The sequence below is a fragment of the Sarcophilus harrisii genome, chromosome 4, assembly GCF_902635505.1.
Source record: "Sarcophilus harrisii chromosome 4, mSarHar1.11, whole genome shotgun sequence".
Taxonomy (NCBI): domain Eukaryota; kingdom Metazoa; phylum Chordata; class Mammalia; order Dasyuromorphia; family Dasyuridae; genus Sarcophilus; species Sarcophilus harrisii.
Genome location: NC_045429.1, coordinates 93,694,570 through 93,709,409, shown reverse-complemented (window position 1 = coordinate 93,709,409; position 14,840 = coordinate 93,694,570).

Below are 14,840 nucleotides of genomic sequence, written 5' to 3'. Positions count from 1 at the left end.
AGAAAGGTTTCTGTGTGTCTGTGTGTGTTACGATATATGGAAGGGGAAAGGTTTCTGTGTGTGTGTGTGTGTGTGTGTGTGTGTGTGTGTGTGTGTGTGTGCGTGCTCGCAGCAGAGGAACTTCGCACTCCCGGAGAGGAGCCCCCACATCCCCCAGCGCCTCCAGTCTGGCTTGGCCGCTGTCCCGCCCCGGTGCCGCCCCGCCTTTGGGTCCGCATCCCTGCCGGAGCCCCTCTCTGGTGCCTTGTCCTCACCTGTCCGGTCCGGCAGCCGCCTGCTTCGCTAACTTCCTCCGAGCTCTCCCTCCAAAGTCTCGGCTCCCGCCTCCTAGACCATCTTCCCTCTGCCGGAAGGCGTCCACCCCTACTTCTCCCTCCTCTGAGGGATTTCATTTAACTTCAGCATTTGCTGCATCCCAAATGTTAAAGATCCCGAGACATCTGTCCCCTGGGGCATACCAAGGCTCAGAGGTAAAGAGGGGAGAGCTCGGAAGGAAGTTCGGGAATCCCGGTCCACGGTGGGGGGGACCAGGACCCTGGGCTGAGGTGAAGGGTCTGGAAGGCTTAAGTACCCCGTGGGCCAAGGGCTGGTGGGGTTGAGAGCCTCTTTTTGCCCCTGATTTGGGAGGATAGAGTGACCCTCACACACCCCCGTCTTTGCCGGGCTTTCCAAGACCCCAGCCTCTGAGAGTGCCTTTGATCAGAAGAGTGCCTGGCCCTCTATAGCTTTCATTCCATCAGACCCCAGGGTGCAAGCATGAAAGCAAAGTCCCCATGCCCCTTCCTCCACTTTTCTTTCCTCTCAATTCCATCCCCACGCCCACTGCCACCCGCAACCAAGACCAAGTCCCTGAATACTATTGATATTATAATGATTTATGTTATGTTATTATTTTATTCTTTAAAATATATTTTATTATGGATTATATTAATCATGACTGTGAAGTCCTAAGGGCAGAAGCTGCCTTTTAGCCCTCTTTGTATCTCCAGGTCCTAGCACTGCTCTTGTCGAGGAGTGGGTGCTTAATCGATGTTTATTGGTTGAATTCCTTCTTGGGGGTCAGCTGGAGGATGGTAAATTGGTGACTCCCTGAGACTGAGATCTGCCTCCACCTCTCAGTGAGGAGAACTGACTCTTCCCTATATCCCATTTCCCTAGGAGTTAGGACTTCGTACTAGAGTGAATTATAGAGCACTGAGTATGTAACTGGAAAAAAAATCTGGGTTCAAATCCCAGCACTGCTATTTATGGGCCTTTTGGGCAATTCACTTAGCTTTTAATCTCTAAAAATCATACTCTGGTCCAGCAATACCGGCCTCCTGGTTGTTCCCCCTTTCAACTCCAGGTGTTTTCTGCATCCCAAAACTAGAATGGTCTCTCTCCTCCATTCTGACTATATATCTCTCCACCTTCCTTTAAATCGGAACTAAAATCCCACTTCTTAGAAGTCTTTTTCCACTCTTCTTAATCACATTGCCTTTCTTTTCTTAGCAATTTCCTAGTTATTTTATAAAAAGCTTGCTTTGTATATATTTGTTTACATGTTGTCTCTTCCCTTTTAGATTATAAACTCCTTGGGAAAGGGACCCACATGTGGAAAGATGTTTGTAGCAGCCCTTTTTGTAGTGGCAAGAAACTGGAAACTGAGTGGATGCCCATTATTTGGGGAATGACTGAATAAGTTATGGTATGTGGATGTTATGGAATATTATTGCTCTATAAGAACCGATCAGCAGGATGATTTCAGAGGGGCCTGGAGAGACTTACATGAACTGAGGCTAAGTGAAATGAGCAGAACCAGGAGATCCTTGTACACTACAACAACAAGAAGATAATACAATGATCAATTCTAATAGACATGGCTCCTTTCAACAATGGGGATGATTTGGGCCAGTTCCAATGATCTTGTGCTGAAGAGGACCATCTACAACCAGTGAGAGGACTGTGGGAACTGAGTGTGGATCACTATAACATTTTCACTCTTTTTGTTGTTGTTTGCTTGCATTTTATTTTCTTTCTCATTTTTTCCCTTTTGATTTGATTTTTCTTGTACAGTAAGATAATTGTATAAATATGCATGCATATATTGAATTTAACATATATTTTTATTATGTTTAACATATATTGGATTATTTGCGATCTGGGGAGGGAGTGGTGGGAATGGGGGGAAATTGGAACACAAGGTTTTGCAAGGGTTATGTTGAAAAATTATCCATGCGTATGTTTTGAAAATAAAAAGCTTTAATAAATAAAAAAAGATTATAAATTTGTTAAAAGCAAGACTGTTCTTTAACTCCTTTTATATCACCAGTGCTTAGTACTATATCTGGTACTTACTAAGTAAGCACTTGGTAAATGTTATTTGCCAGGATTGGATCTGATGGCCTTTGTGGTCCCCTACAACTCTACAAGGATGAACCTATGACTTTGGGAAATAACCTAGGAAGAAAGGACAAATCCTAGACTCCTAACCCTAAAATGAGATAGCACATGCCCATTTGGAAGATATTTTGGAGATACTAACTCCCCAACAGAAAAAGTTAGCCTCACCACCCACCATGCTCTCCCCCAGAAGGAACAAGAATAGGAAAGGAACAAAAGAGGAATAAATAGGTATTTGCTTGTGGGAGAAACAGAATTCTCCTTACCATTCATGGAGGGAGGGAACGAAAAGCAATTCATGGTGACCCTAGGAAATGGTCTCTGAATTGATGTTTGGGGGACATGCATGGCAATTTGGGGCATGTTGCCCCCATTATGCCCTTTCTTTTCATTAAGCCTCTTCCCAGTCTCTCACCTACTAGTATACTTTATGGGAAGCCCAGTACTAACATGTCATTTGTTCCAGGCTGCCCAAGTTTGCATTCTTTTCCCTGGTTGCTTTCTCTTGACCACGTGTTTTTACTACAACCTCAATTGGGAAAGAAAGGTGAAATTTAGCCAGAGAGGGGCCAGACAGTGACCTGTCTCTGCCCTCTAGCAAGACATTTTCTGAAAGCCCAGAATGACTCACAGCCCCATCAGCAACATTTCCTGCTCAGACCGCATCCTGAAGAACAGGATGGCAAAGCAAGAGGTCTGAGGGGTGGCAGCTGGTTTTGCCAAGGGGCAGCCAGAATTCCCCTCAGCCTCTTTCATTCAGTTCTCAACTGCCCTACAAGACTCTGCCCTGGAATAGGGCTGAGGGTACAATCCACGTTAGCTCCTTCAAACAGGTGAGTGATTATGGTCTTTTCTCAGTTTTTATGATTCTCTATCAAGATTTTAAAATTATCATTTAACTAGGGTCCAAGCATAAGGAATCCGAGGTGAGGATTGGGGAAAGGCATGTCAAAGGCAAGGCAAGAACCTAAAATATTTGGGAAACAGAGCCATTGGGAAACAGAAAGGAAGTGGGACTTCCTAGCCATGATTGTATTTCTTTTTTTTTCTTTTCTTTTTTTAAATAACTTTATATTGACAGAACCTATGCCAGGGTAGTTTTTTACAACATTATCCCTTGCACTCACTTCTGTTCTGATTTTTCCCCTCCCTCCCTCCGCCCTCTCCCCAAAGATGGCAAGCACATGATTGTATTTCTGAAGGAAAATCAGAGGACTCTCTTCAGATCAATTATTGAGTTATCCATGTTATTTCCACTGAGATGAAGTGATGTGGTGACAGCTAGGATTCAAATCTTAGATCTGCGGATAGGACTGGCTTTAGAATCAGTGGCTTAGATCTGCGGATAGGACTGGCTTTAGAATCAGTGATTACAGTTTTAAATCCTGCTTCTTCCACTAGGGAAACTTTGGACAAGTTGGTTAATTTTTTAAGCTCTCAGTTTCCTTATCTGTGAAATGAAGGACTCAGACCAGATGACCTCTAAAGACTGTTTCAGTTCTAAATTGAAGATCCTCTGAGTATAGTAGGGCAAAGTTTTCTGTCATCTCTTTCCATTACTTCTCAAGAGGCATTTTACCCAGCAAAGCTCAGTCACCAAGAGTTTCCTGGGGAATCTAGAAGTCTCTTTTTATCTTCCTCCTCTGCATTTCATTTCCATGTCCTTCCTCAGTCTCCCTTTTCCCCGAATTATTTTCCCCAAAAGTCTCTATCCTTGTCCTGCTACTGTTTTCATCTTTATTTGCCCCACTTATTTTCCCTTCTTTTGCATGGCTTTCTAGGCCCATCAATCTATCTGTCTGTCTGTCTGCCTATCGTCTGTCTGTCTGTATAACTATCATCTATCTATCCATCATCCATCTATCTATCTATCTATCCATCATCTATCTATCTATCTATCTATCTATCTATCTATCTATCTATCTATCTATCATCTATCTATCTATCCATCTATCCCTATCATCAGTTTGCATGGCCCTAGTTAAACCACCAGGTGGCACCATCTGCCAAGAGGACCTTCTTGTCACAATCTCTGCATTACCCCCCCCCCCAACCCCACCCCAGTACCACCATCACCAAGGAAAGTCCCTTAGTGACTTCTTCTAGTTCAAACCCTCAGAGTGAATAGAAGTAGAACTCTCTAAAGAAGTTGCCCTTCCTCACCTAACAGTTTGTTGGACAGATCCCTCAAACCCCAAATCCCATCTCCAATCTGAGCCCCTATCCCATAACTTTCAGTGATTACGTCCTCGAGGGGGAAAAAATTGTTAGAACTAATCCCTTAGATGTATTTCCACCTGAAATTTGTCAAAACTGGATGCATTTTATGCCATGGCTTTTTTGCTTGGGACAGTGCTCTAGCTGCATCTATTTGTGCTGAAATTTAGAAGGTGCTACGTAACTCTTGTGCCTTCAGCAACTGAATCTTAAAACTCAGTTAACAAAAATAATTAGTTAAAATGGAAAGCTTTTGATAGAACAAGGTGGCTTTCTATTCCTTACTCTACTTTCTCTCTCACTTCCCACCAAATCAAACAAGCACACATTTTTTTCCAACAGTATTTTATTTTTCCAAATGCACTTAAAGATGGTGTTCAATGTTCCTTTCTGTAAGACCTTGTGTTCCAAATTTTTCTCCCTCTGTTCTTCACCTCTCCCCTCTCCAAGACAGCAAGTAATAGGCTATAGTTTAATAAGTACAATCCTTTTTAACATATTTTCATATTTGTCATGTTGTGCAAAAAAAAAAAAAAAATTAGACTCCAAAAGATGGAAAAATCAAGAGAAAGAAAAACAAACAAAAAAGGTAAAAAATACTATGCTTCGATCCACATTTAATCTCCATAGTTCTCTGGCTTGATGTTGATGGCATTTTCTATCCCAAGTCTATTGGAATAAGCAAGCATTTATTAAGCACTTGTTATAAGCTAGGTATTATGCTAGGCCACAAAGATGCAAAAAAGAAAGAAAAAAAAGAGAAACAATTTCTTTCCTCAGAAAGTTAATATTCTACAGGGAGACATAACATATATATATATATATATATATATATATATATATATATATATATATATATATATATACACACACACACACACACACACACATAGCACATACAAGGTAATTTGGGGGATGGAAGTCAGGAGAACCTTAAGAATTGGGCAGTTCATTAAAGGTGGTTCTTGAGTGGAGTTTGAAGAAAATTAAGGGTTGTAAGAAGTGGAGGTAAGGAAAGTTTGCTGTACATATTATATGACAGCAACCTCTGAGTGTGGCTTTCTTTTCCCCTTCAGTTGAATTGTCTTAATTTGCTAGGGCTGCTCCACAGTAATACCAGCTGCCACCATTCTTCCCTGTTTCCTTGGCCGCCTCCTGTTCTTCAGCATGAAGACTGGGAAGAAAAGTCAATTTAAAGAGGAATTCTGTTTCTTAGCGTTAGTACCAAAATTGTTCATTCCTGCCCAGGTTTGGCAGTTGATAGAGTAATGGATCTGGAATCAGGAAAAGCTAAATTCAGATCTGGCCCCGGGCAAGTCATGCAGCTTTTCTCAGTTGGATCATCTGTAAAATGGTCATGATAAATAATAATAATAATGCACTAATACCTCCAGATTTGTTGCGAGAATAAAAGGAAATCCTAGTTGTAAAGTGCCTTGTAAATTTCAAGGCACTATATAAATCCTTGCTGTTAATTAGCACGTCTCCTTTTATTGTGATTTTTGATCACAGATAATCCAGATTCATAAATGGAGTCTTCAAAGAGATCCAAGACAATGTTAAAAATTGATCTATTGAGCTGTGGGTATCTTTGCTTCTTTGCTGAATTGAGTAAACATTTGTAGCCGTTACAGAAGTGTTGGCTCAGCCCTACAAGCAGCTGCATTTCTAGAAGGCCAGGATGCTATTTTGTAAGGACTGATTTGGTTATTTCTGGGCAGGTAAATGCCCATGGTTTGGAGAGCTAGGGCCATCAATTCTTCCCTAGCTCTTGGTAGCAGCCTACAAAAATTAGCCAATCCTAAAGATTTGAAAGATAAATGGATTTTAGGACTAAAAATCTGGAAGGGACTTCCAAAACCCATGGAGTCCAACTGCCTCATTTCATAGATGAGGAATCAGAGGGTCAAGGAAGTCGAGTGATTTGCCCAGTGTCAAAAAAGTAATGACTAGCATTTGAGGGTAAGGTTTGAACCTAGGTCCCTTAACTTCAAAACCACTATTCTTCTAATAGTGTCTACTTTCTGTCATCTCCCTGCTAGATTTCAGGGCAGGGCAAGCCCAGGAGGTCATATTAACTTAATATATAAATCCTCCCTCTTGCTATTTTTATACTCTCTTTAAGGGTGAATATCTGCAGTTCTTGGTTGGAAGTTCCCTAAAACATAAAGATAAAGAGAAGCAAAAATATTATTTTTATCACTCTGCTCTCAATCACTCTACCCAATGAGAAAGAAAAGAAATCTGTAGGAAAGAAGTGACTTTTCAATCTGGAAATCAATTTCTGATTTTGGAAACCATGGAATGGATATTTTGTTGATAATAGTTCACACTTATATAGTATTTTACAGTTTATTAAGAATTCCCGAGACCCACCCTGTGTAGTATAAGATAGGCTTACCTCCTCTCCACCCCACCCATTTTTCAGATAAGGAAACTGAATCAATTTGCCGCGGCACACGGCAGACTCCTATTCTACCAGATACTCCTGCAGCCACCCTGTCAGTACCTCAGTCCTAAATTAGGTACCTGGCACAATGGAAAGAGCATTAGAGTTGAGAGGATCTGGAGTCAAATCTCGCTTCTTACCTCTGACCCCCAGAAATTAAAGTTTCTCTATCGGTAAAATCTATAAAAACAAAAAAACAAAAAAAAAAAAAAAAAACCAAAAAAAAGTTGTGCTAGATGTGATAGGAGTTCCCTTCAAATCTAGATCACCTGGGAATGTTCATGCATATGCACCTTGGGAGGCAGAGAAAAGAAGCTACAAAATGACAAATTTTAGCTCAATCTTTCAATCTTTAAAAAAAAAAATATCCTAGAAAGAGAATTATGCAAAAGTAGGATAGTTTCTCTTAGAAGGCTTGGGAGTTCTCTGGCCTAGTTTTTTTTTTTCAAGCTGGGGCTGAATAGTCACTTGCTGAGGATGCTCTAAATGAAATCCTTGCTTCAGATGGGAAAATAGTAAATGAGACAGCTTCTGCAGATCCTTCCAACCAGGGTGTGCTGGAACCAGCTCTGTCTAGTGAGGCCATTCTTAATAATTTCACTGCAAGCATTTACACCTGGGAAATTGGCAAATGCTATAAATTGAGGTTTAATTTATTATTTTGGATTAAAGAAAGTGAAGGAAAAAATATTAACAATACAGATTACACTAAAAAATGTCTCGTGATTATGTTTTCCAGCTAACCATTCCCTCACAGCCAGTAGTTAAAACCTTTATCAGCACCGCAAATTCCTAAGAGTTTCTGTTTCTGTGAAATGTCATTGGAAAGACTTCCTAACACTGAAAGAGCTTTTTCACACCCTAGGCTTGGTAGGGAGAGGGGAGAAAAGATAGTAACTTCTCCCCTATCTTCTCCCTTCCTCTTCCCCCAAACAAAGACCAACAAAAATGGTGGGGGGTGGGGGTGGGAGGTGGGGGGAGATTTGTTTTCAGGCTACCAAAATCCATTTCCTGTGGTTAAGCAGTAAAAGGCACTAAGAGACCAGCCCACAGCAGCCACAGCCACAGCAACAGCTGCCCTGGCATGACTGAAAAACAAACCAGCCCCCCAAAACCTCTGGGGTTTTTTTTCAAGTGACCAAACTGAGGCGAAAGGAAAAGGTTAGATAAGAAGGGCAGGTAGGGTCTGATGTGAAGCTAAGAAGTTTTCTCAAACATTAGAGATGTTCTGGAAACCCACTTATGTGTTGGCTCTGAGCCTCAGCCTCAAAGCCAGGCTCCTTCTTCCTCCACCTCACCACCAAGCAACAAAAAAATTAATATTTAAGTAACTACATTTTCAAATTGTTGTTTTCTTTCTTTTTTTCCTCCTCTTTCTCTTTCTTTGTTTCTTCCTTCCTTTCTTTGTTTTTCTTTCTTTCTTTCTTCCTTTCTTTCTTTTTTTTCTTTCTTTCTTCCTTCCTTCCTTCTTTCCTTCCTTCCTTCCTTCCTTCCTTCCTTCCTTCCTTCCTTCCTTTCCCCTCCATTTTTTCTCTTCCTTTTTTTCTTTATTTTTTCCTCCTTCTCTTCCTCCCTTTTCCCACCCCCCTCATTTTTGTTTTTATTTTTCACTCCTTCTCCTCTTTCTCCCATCCCCTTCCCCCCATGTTCTCTCTATGTGTCTCTGTGTCTCTCACTTGTTGTTCAGAGGTGGCTAGTTTTCTCAATTCTTATCCCTATTGCAGACATGTTTACCAAAAAAAAAAAAAAAAAAAAAAAAAAAAAAAAAAAAAAAAAAAAATCTTAAAAACTAACAACTAGAAAATGAAATAAATATGGAAAATAGGTTGAGTTCCCTCCAAAGGGCTTTAATGACCTTAGGTCTTTTCTGAGCTCAAGCCAGCTGCTAGATAGGTCATCAAAGGATGCCAGATTTAGAATACAGAAAATTCCCAACACAGAAAGAAAAAAAATCATCAGGTGTTCACTTCCAACCCTTTCAGGTGGGTTACTTTAACTAACTGACAATTCTCTTAGCCATACATAAAAGTAATTCATGACCTATAATGCCTGATACATGGTGAGCACTTAAATAAATACTTGTGTATTATGTCATTAATATAGTAACCTACTTTAAAATAAATCAGAATCATGTTTTTAATTTTTAAAAATTTCATTATTTTGAAGAAAACCAAAGGTTTTCAAATAAATTTTTTTTCAAAACATGAAACCAACCTTTTAAATTCCCCTTTTAGTTCAAGCAGAAACAGAGAAATACTCAATCCAAAAATTAAGGGCAAATCTGACCTGCCAAGAGAAGCCAAGATTCCTAATTTTGGCCAATTTATTAAGCTTTTCAATAAACTATTATGTACCTGCTCTGTGCAAAGCACTCCACTGAACACCAAATTTAGTTAAGAATCCCTAACCTCCTGGAGCTTACCATCCAACACAGCTATTTATATTATCTACTATTAACTAGACCCTTAACTGCTGGTTCTTTCCTCCTCTCCCCCTACTATATGGTTTGTATATTCCTAGATCTGTGTTAGCTTTGCCTCTCCTATTAGAATATAAGGTCTTTGAGGGGAGAAAATGCATTTATTTCTTCTGCTTGTATCAGCATTCTCTGTTCTTAGTACAGTGTCTAGTACAGAGTAAATGCTTAATAAATCCTTTTTGCTTTGCTTTGCAAAGCCCAGAGGAAGAAAAGCTGTCAAATTACTGCCTTGGGGTCTGTAGTGAGATGGGGTTCATTCAGTCCAACAGCATCTATCTTTACTTCCCTTGGAATTCTTGCCCTGTTCTTCGAGGTGGCAGCCTGGGTCAACACTTCTGCCCTCCTTGCTGCCCGAGGGTTTTCGTGGCTTCCCTTTCTCTGATTCTTTGTTCTTATCATAAACTAGTTTCTGTGACTGACTTCTACCTGTACTAATTGAACTGATTTTTAAAGGCTACACAAGGCATCCTTTCTGTTTGCCAAAAGCTTATTGAATTTTATCATGGAATTTTTTTTTTAAATCAGAGCCATTAGTGACATTGAAGAGTGTAGTTTCTTTTCTTTTTTTTTTTTAATTATTATTTTATTTTTTCTGGGTATATTTATATTTACTTTTTAAATACACATTTCTTTATGAATCATGTTGAGAGAAGAAAATCAGAACAAAAGGGAAAAACCATGAAAGAGAAAAAAAAATAAAGAAGTGATAGTAGCATGTGTTGATTTACATTCATCGACTGAATTTTATAAAGGGACGAACTGATGTGGCTCTATTTTTATAGTTAGTTAAATGCCTCTTACTCTACCTTAATCTGACTGTTTTCTGTGATTGTTCTGTGACTTCTGTGATTCTATTTGGGTTTTCAGAGATCAACTTCCTTCCATTAACATACCATATATTATGAAGTCGTTCTTTAATTTCTGCATATATCCAAATTATTCTGATTATTTAAAATTATTTTAAATAATAGATTTATTTCCAGTAGAGATAGAGCAAGTATGAACCTTTTAGATAGCCCATCTTCTCCTTTATTTCTTTTCAAGATATCTTTATGGCAAAATCCTGGCGATGGAATTTCTGGGTTAAATGGTATGATCAATTTTGTGATTGATTTTTTAAAAAGATGTTTCATAGATGCCTCTTTTTTTATACCACTATGATTTTCCAGTGATGACTCCTCCCCTCAAAGAATACTCCTTTCAAACAAATAAGTATGATGAAAGACATCAAAGTAATACAATGCTGTCTAAAAATAAATGCATTTCTACCAAATAGAACAATTTCTTCAAAGGCTCACTAGAATTAAATTTTTTTATCACTTTTTGCTACCTGTTTTTTTTTTTTTAACTTACTGAAGAAGAGATGGTATCTCAAAGTTGTCTTATTTTGCATTTCTCTGATCTTTAGAGTTCTAGCATCTTTTCATATAAACAATTTGTACTTTCTGTTCACATCCTTTAACCATTTATCCATTAAAGAGTAGCTATTACTCTTTAAATGTATATCAGTTTTTAATAGATTCTAGATGCCACATATTTATCTTGTATATTTTCTGCAAGTTTCCCCCTAATCCATTCCTTTTCTTTTCACTTTATAGATACTCCTGTTTGCTGTTCAAGATACCTTTAAACCTACTGGTTTTACACCCAATTTTTTGTTCTATTTGATTAAAAAAAATCCAACCATTCTTCTCTACAACTGAGATAAATACATAATTTTTCACTTGTAGTTTTAGTTATTGAAATTATACCATTAATCCAGTTAGAATTTATAATAATGTATAGTTTGAGGTAAAATAATGTATGATTTGTAACCTTATTTTTCATCATGCAGGTAATTTTCTAAACAATTTTTATTGATTTTAATATCTCAAATTTTTTTTAGATTTTAATGTCATCAAACATACATTTCTCACACAGATAAGATTCTATTTTGAAATTCTCTTTCTATTCTTTCTGATCTATTTCTCTATTTTTTCTCATATGAGAAAGATTTTTAGAAAATAATTTTTATTTGTAGTACATTTTGAAACCCACTTGGGTTACTCCCTTTGAAATCCCCTTAACCCATTTGCTTTTTCATAGTTCTATTTGATAGTCCTTTTTTTAAAATTGATGTTCTTACTGATCTCTTTTTTTCATTTTCATTCCCCCCTTTTTTTATTTTTTAAAGGACTGGGTCTCCCTATTTTTCCTGAGTTAGAAATGCATGGGCTCCAGTCATCAGAAGGACTTTGACATGCTACATTTTTTGGACCTAGACCAGTTTGTCCTTCCTTAGGCAACCTAGTGCCCCAACTCCCACTCCCTATATCTGTGGGATCACCTGTAAATGCCAGACTTAGTTTGGATACTAGATGCACACAGTCGATTACAACTCAAGAGATTCTTCAGCTTCAGCCTCCCTGCTAGCTAGGTTTACAGATATGTACCACCAAACTTGGCCCAATCTCATTTGTCATATGAATTTGTTTTCATGATTTTATTTCTATGAAATAGCCTTTTGGTAGCTATAATAATGAAGTTGAATTGATCTTTAAGAATCATGCTATGGTGTATGTGCAGTTATCATTCCTGACTCTGTAGGACCCTACTGGAACTGGAAACTGCTTTTGCCATAATTCAAGTAATTGAAACAAATACTGAACAGCACAGGATGGAACCCAAATCTTAAGCTTTTTGCTTAAGATTTCTTTCCTAACTGACATTGAACTATTAACTTTGGTTCACACTACATAGTATTACCAGTAACAATGATAATAATAGAAAACAACAATTCATATTTATATAAGATTTAGAATTTTTCAACTGAATTTATATGTATTATGTCATTTAAGTCTCACAGCTATCCTGTGAAGTAGATAAAATAGATATTAGGATCCATATTTCACAGAAGAGGAAACTTGAGGAAAAGCTTGAGAAACTTCCCTATGGTGGTATTATTATTAAGTGTTAAAAGACGAAACTGCGTATGATCATCTCTGATAATTTTTAAAATTTCTTTAGCCCTCCTAAGCTCTACTTTGTGTTTTCTAATCTTGATGATTTTTGCTTTCTTTTTTTAAAAATGAGATTTTTTCATTGTTTATTATTTTTGTTAATCTTTTGATTTGGCCTTTTAAAACAACTCTTGATTTGATTAATAATTTGAGTTGTTTGTTATTTTCAGACTATTAAGCTTAGGTGTGTTCTTGGCTATTTTTGTTTCTCAGTTTCCTGTTGTTTATTGCCTTATTTTTTTCAGATTTTTAAAATACAAACCTAATCCATTAAATTTCTCGCTTTCATATTGATATAGCCAATAAGAACGATACTTCTGAGAATTGTCTTGGTTTCATCTCAATGATAGCATCTATATTTTCTTTTTTTTACTTTTTAAAATTATTTTTATTTTCTTTAATTTTATGTAAAACATTTTTGTCATACATGTACATTAATTTATTACATATTTCCATATGAATCATTAGAAAAAAAAATCAAAAGGGAAAAACTACAAGAAATTTAAAAAGGTGAAAATAGTGCATATTGATCTCCATAATTCTGTCTCTGGATATGGATAGCATTTTTCATCCAAAGTTTAATGGGATTATCTTGAGCAGATGAGAAGAGCCAAGTCTATCATAGTTGATCATCACACAATCCTACTATTATACTGTACAAATGTATTCCTTGTTCTGGGTATTTTGCTTAGCAGCATCAGTTCATATAAATCTTTCGAGGCCTTTCTAAAACCAGCATGTTCATCATTTCATATAGAACAATAATATTCTATTACTTTCATATACCATAACTTATTCAACCATTCTTCAATTGATGGGCATCTATTCATTTTCCACATCTTGCCACCACAAAAAGAGCTACTACAAACATTTTTGCACATGTGGGTCTTTTTTCCTCTTTTATGATTTAAGATATAGACCCAGTATACAGTTTTATAGCCCTTTTAAGCAGTTACAAATTAGCCTACTTAACCAACTTTTTGAACTAAAAATAGATATTCTTTGCTTTTTAAAAATTGAATTATTCTCTATATCGATTAACTTTAGTTTCTTTAATAATCAATTCAACTTCAGCAAGTCTTGTTTATCTCATTCTGTGAAAGAAGTATTAAAATCTTTCACTCTTATTGTTATTTTATCTACTTCCACGAGAATGTGAACTTTTCTTTTACAAAGCTTAGTGCAGAACTCTTAGGTTATCTGTATTTAAAACTGATACACTTGCATTTGGGGATATCACCCCCTTGATTTTTCTGATCTTTTCTCATTCATGGGCAACTCATTGCCATTCTCTTTTTTCCTAAGAGTTTAGTATGAATATCAACAAGCTAAACTTTAGATCAAACTTTAATCTGAATCCATTAAAATATTTCTGGATTAAATGTACTTCTTGTGAATAACATTTTGTTGTCAGATTTAAAAAAAAATTTTATTACTTAAGTCCAGTCCATTTATATTAAGCATTACAATAGTCAAGTTTGTTTTTCTTCTATTATTCTAATCATTGCCCAAATGGAACAAAATCCTCCTAACAAATTCCTCTTTTCCCTCCATTATCAACTAGATGGGTTTCCATAATTGCTTTCTTCTGTTTTATCAAAAATGAAAACTTCCTTTTTGGGTTTACCTGCTCCTACTTCAAACTGTTTTTCCAACCTCTTTTTTTCCCTTTCTTTTTTAATCTGAAATATCTGTCCAAAACATCTAGTCACTTAGTTACTATCCATGCTGAAAGTACTTATTTTATTTAACATGTATTTATCTTAATTTGAGCAATTAAAATATATATTGTATAAAAAACTTGAGCAGCTAAGGTGACACAGTGGATAGAGTGCTAGCCCTGGAGTCAGGAAGATGAGTCTTTGGTGAGCAAGTCATTTTACCCTGTTTGTCTTAATTTCTTCATCTATGAAATCAGCTGCAGAAGGAAATGGCAAACCACTCCAGTATTTTTGCCAAGATAATTCCAAGTAGGGTCATGAAAAATAGGACACGACTGTTACTACTGAATAACAATGATATAGAAAGTTTGGTTGTTGTCTGAAGACTTTCTTGAAATATGTATGTCTCTTGAAAACTTTTCATCTCCAAATGCTTCTCACATGTCAGTCTCTTCTCTTAAAACAACACCCTAAATTTTTCTTCTAGATAAATAATTATGGATTTGTGACCAGTGTTTCTTAATCACTCAGTCAATAAACAATTATTAAGCACCTACTTTGTGCTAGGACTATATTAAGCACTAAGGATCTTAAAATAGAAGGGATGTGGGAAGGGAGCAAGGAAAGGGGCAGAGAAATAAAGCATGTAAACT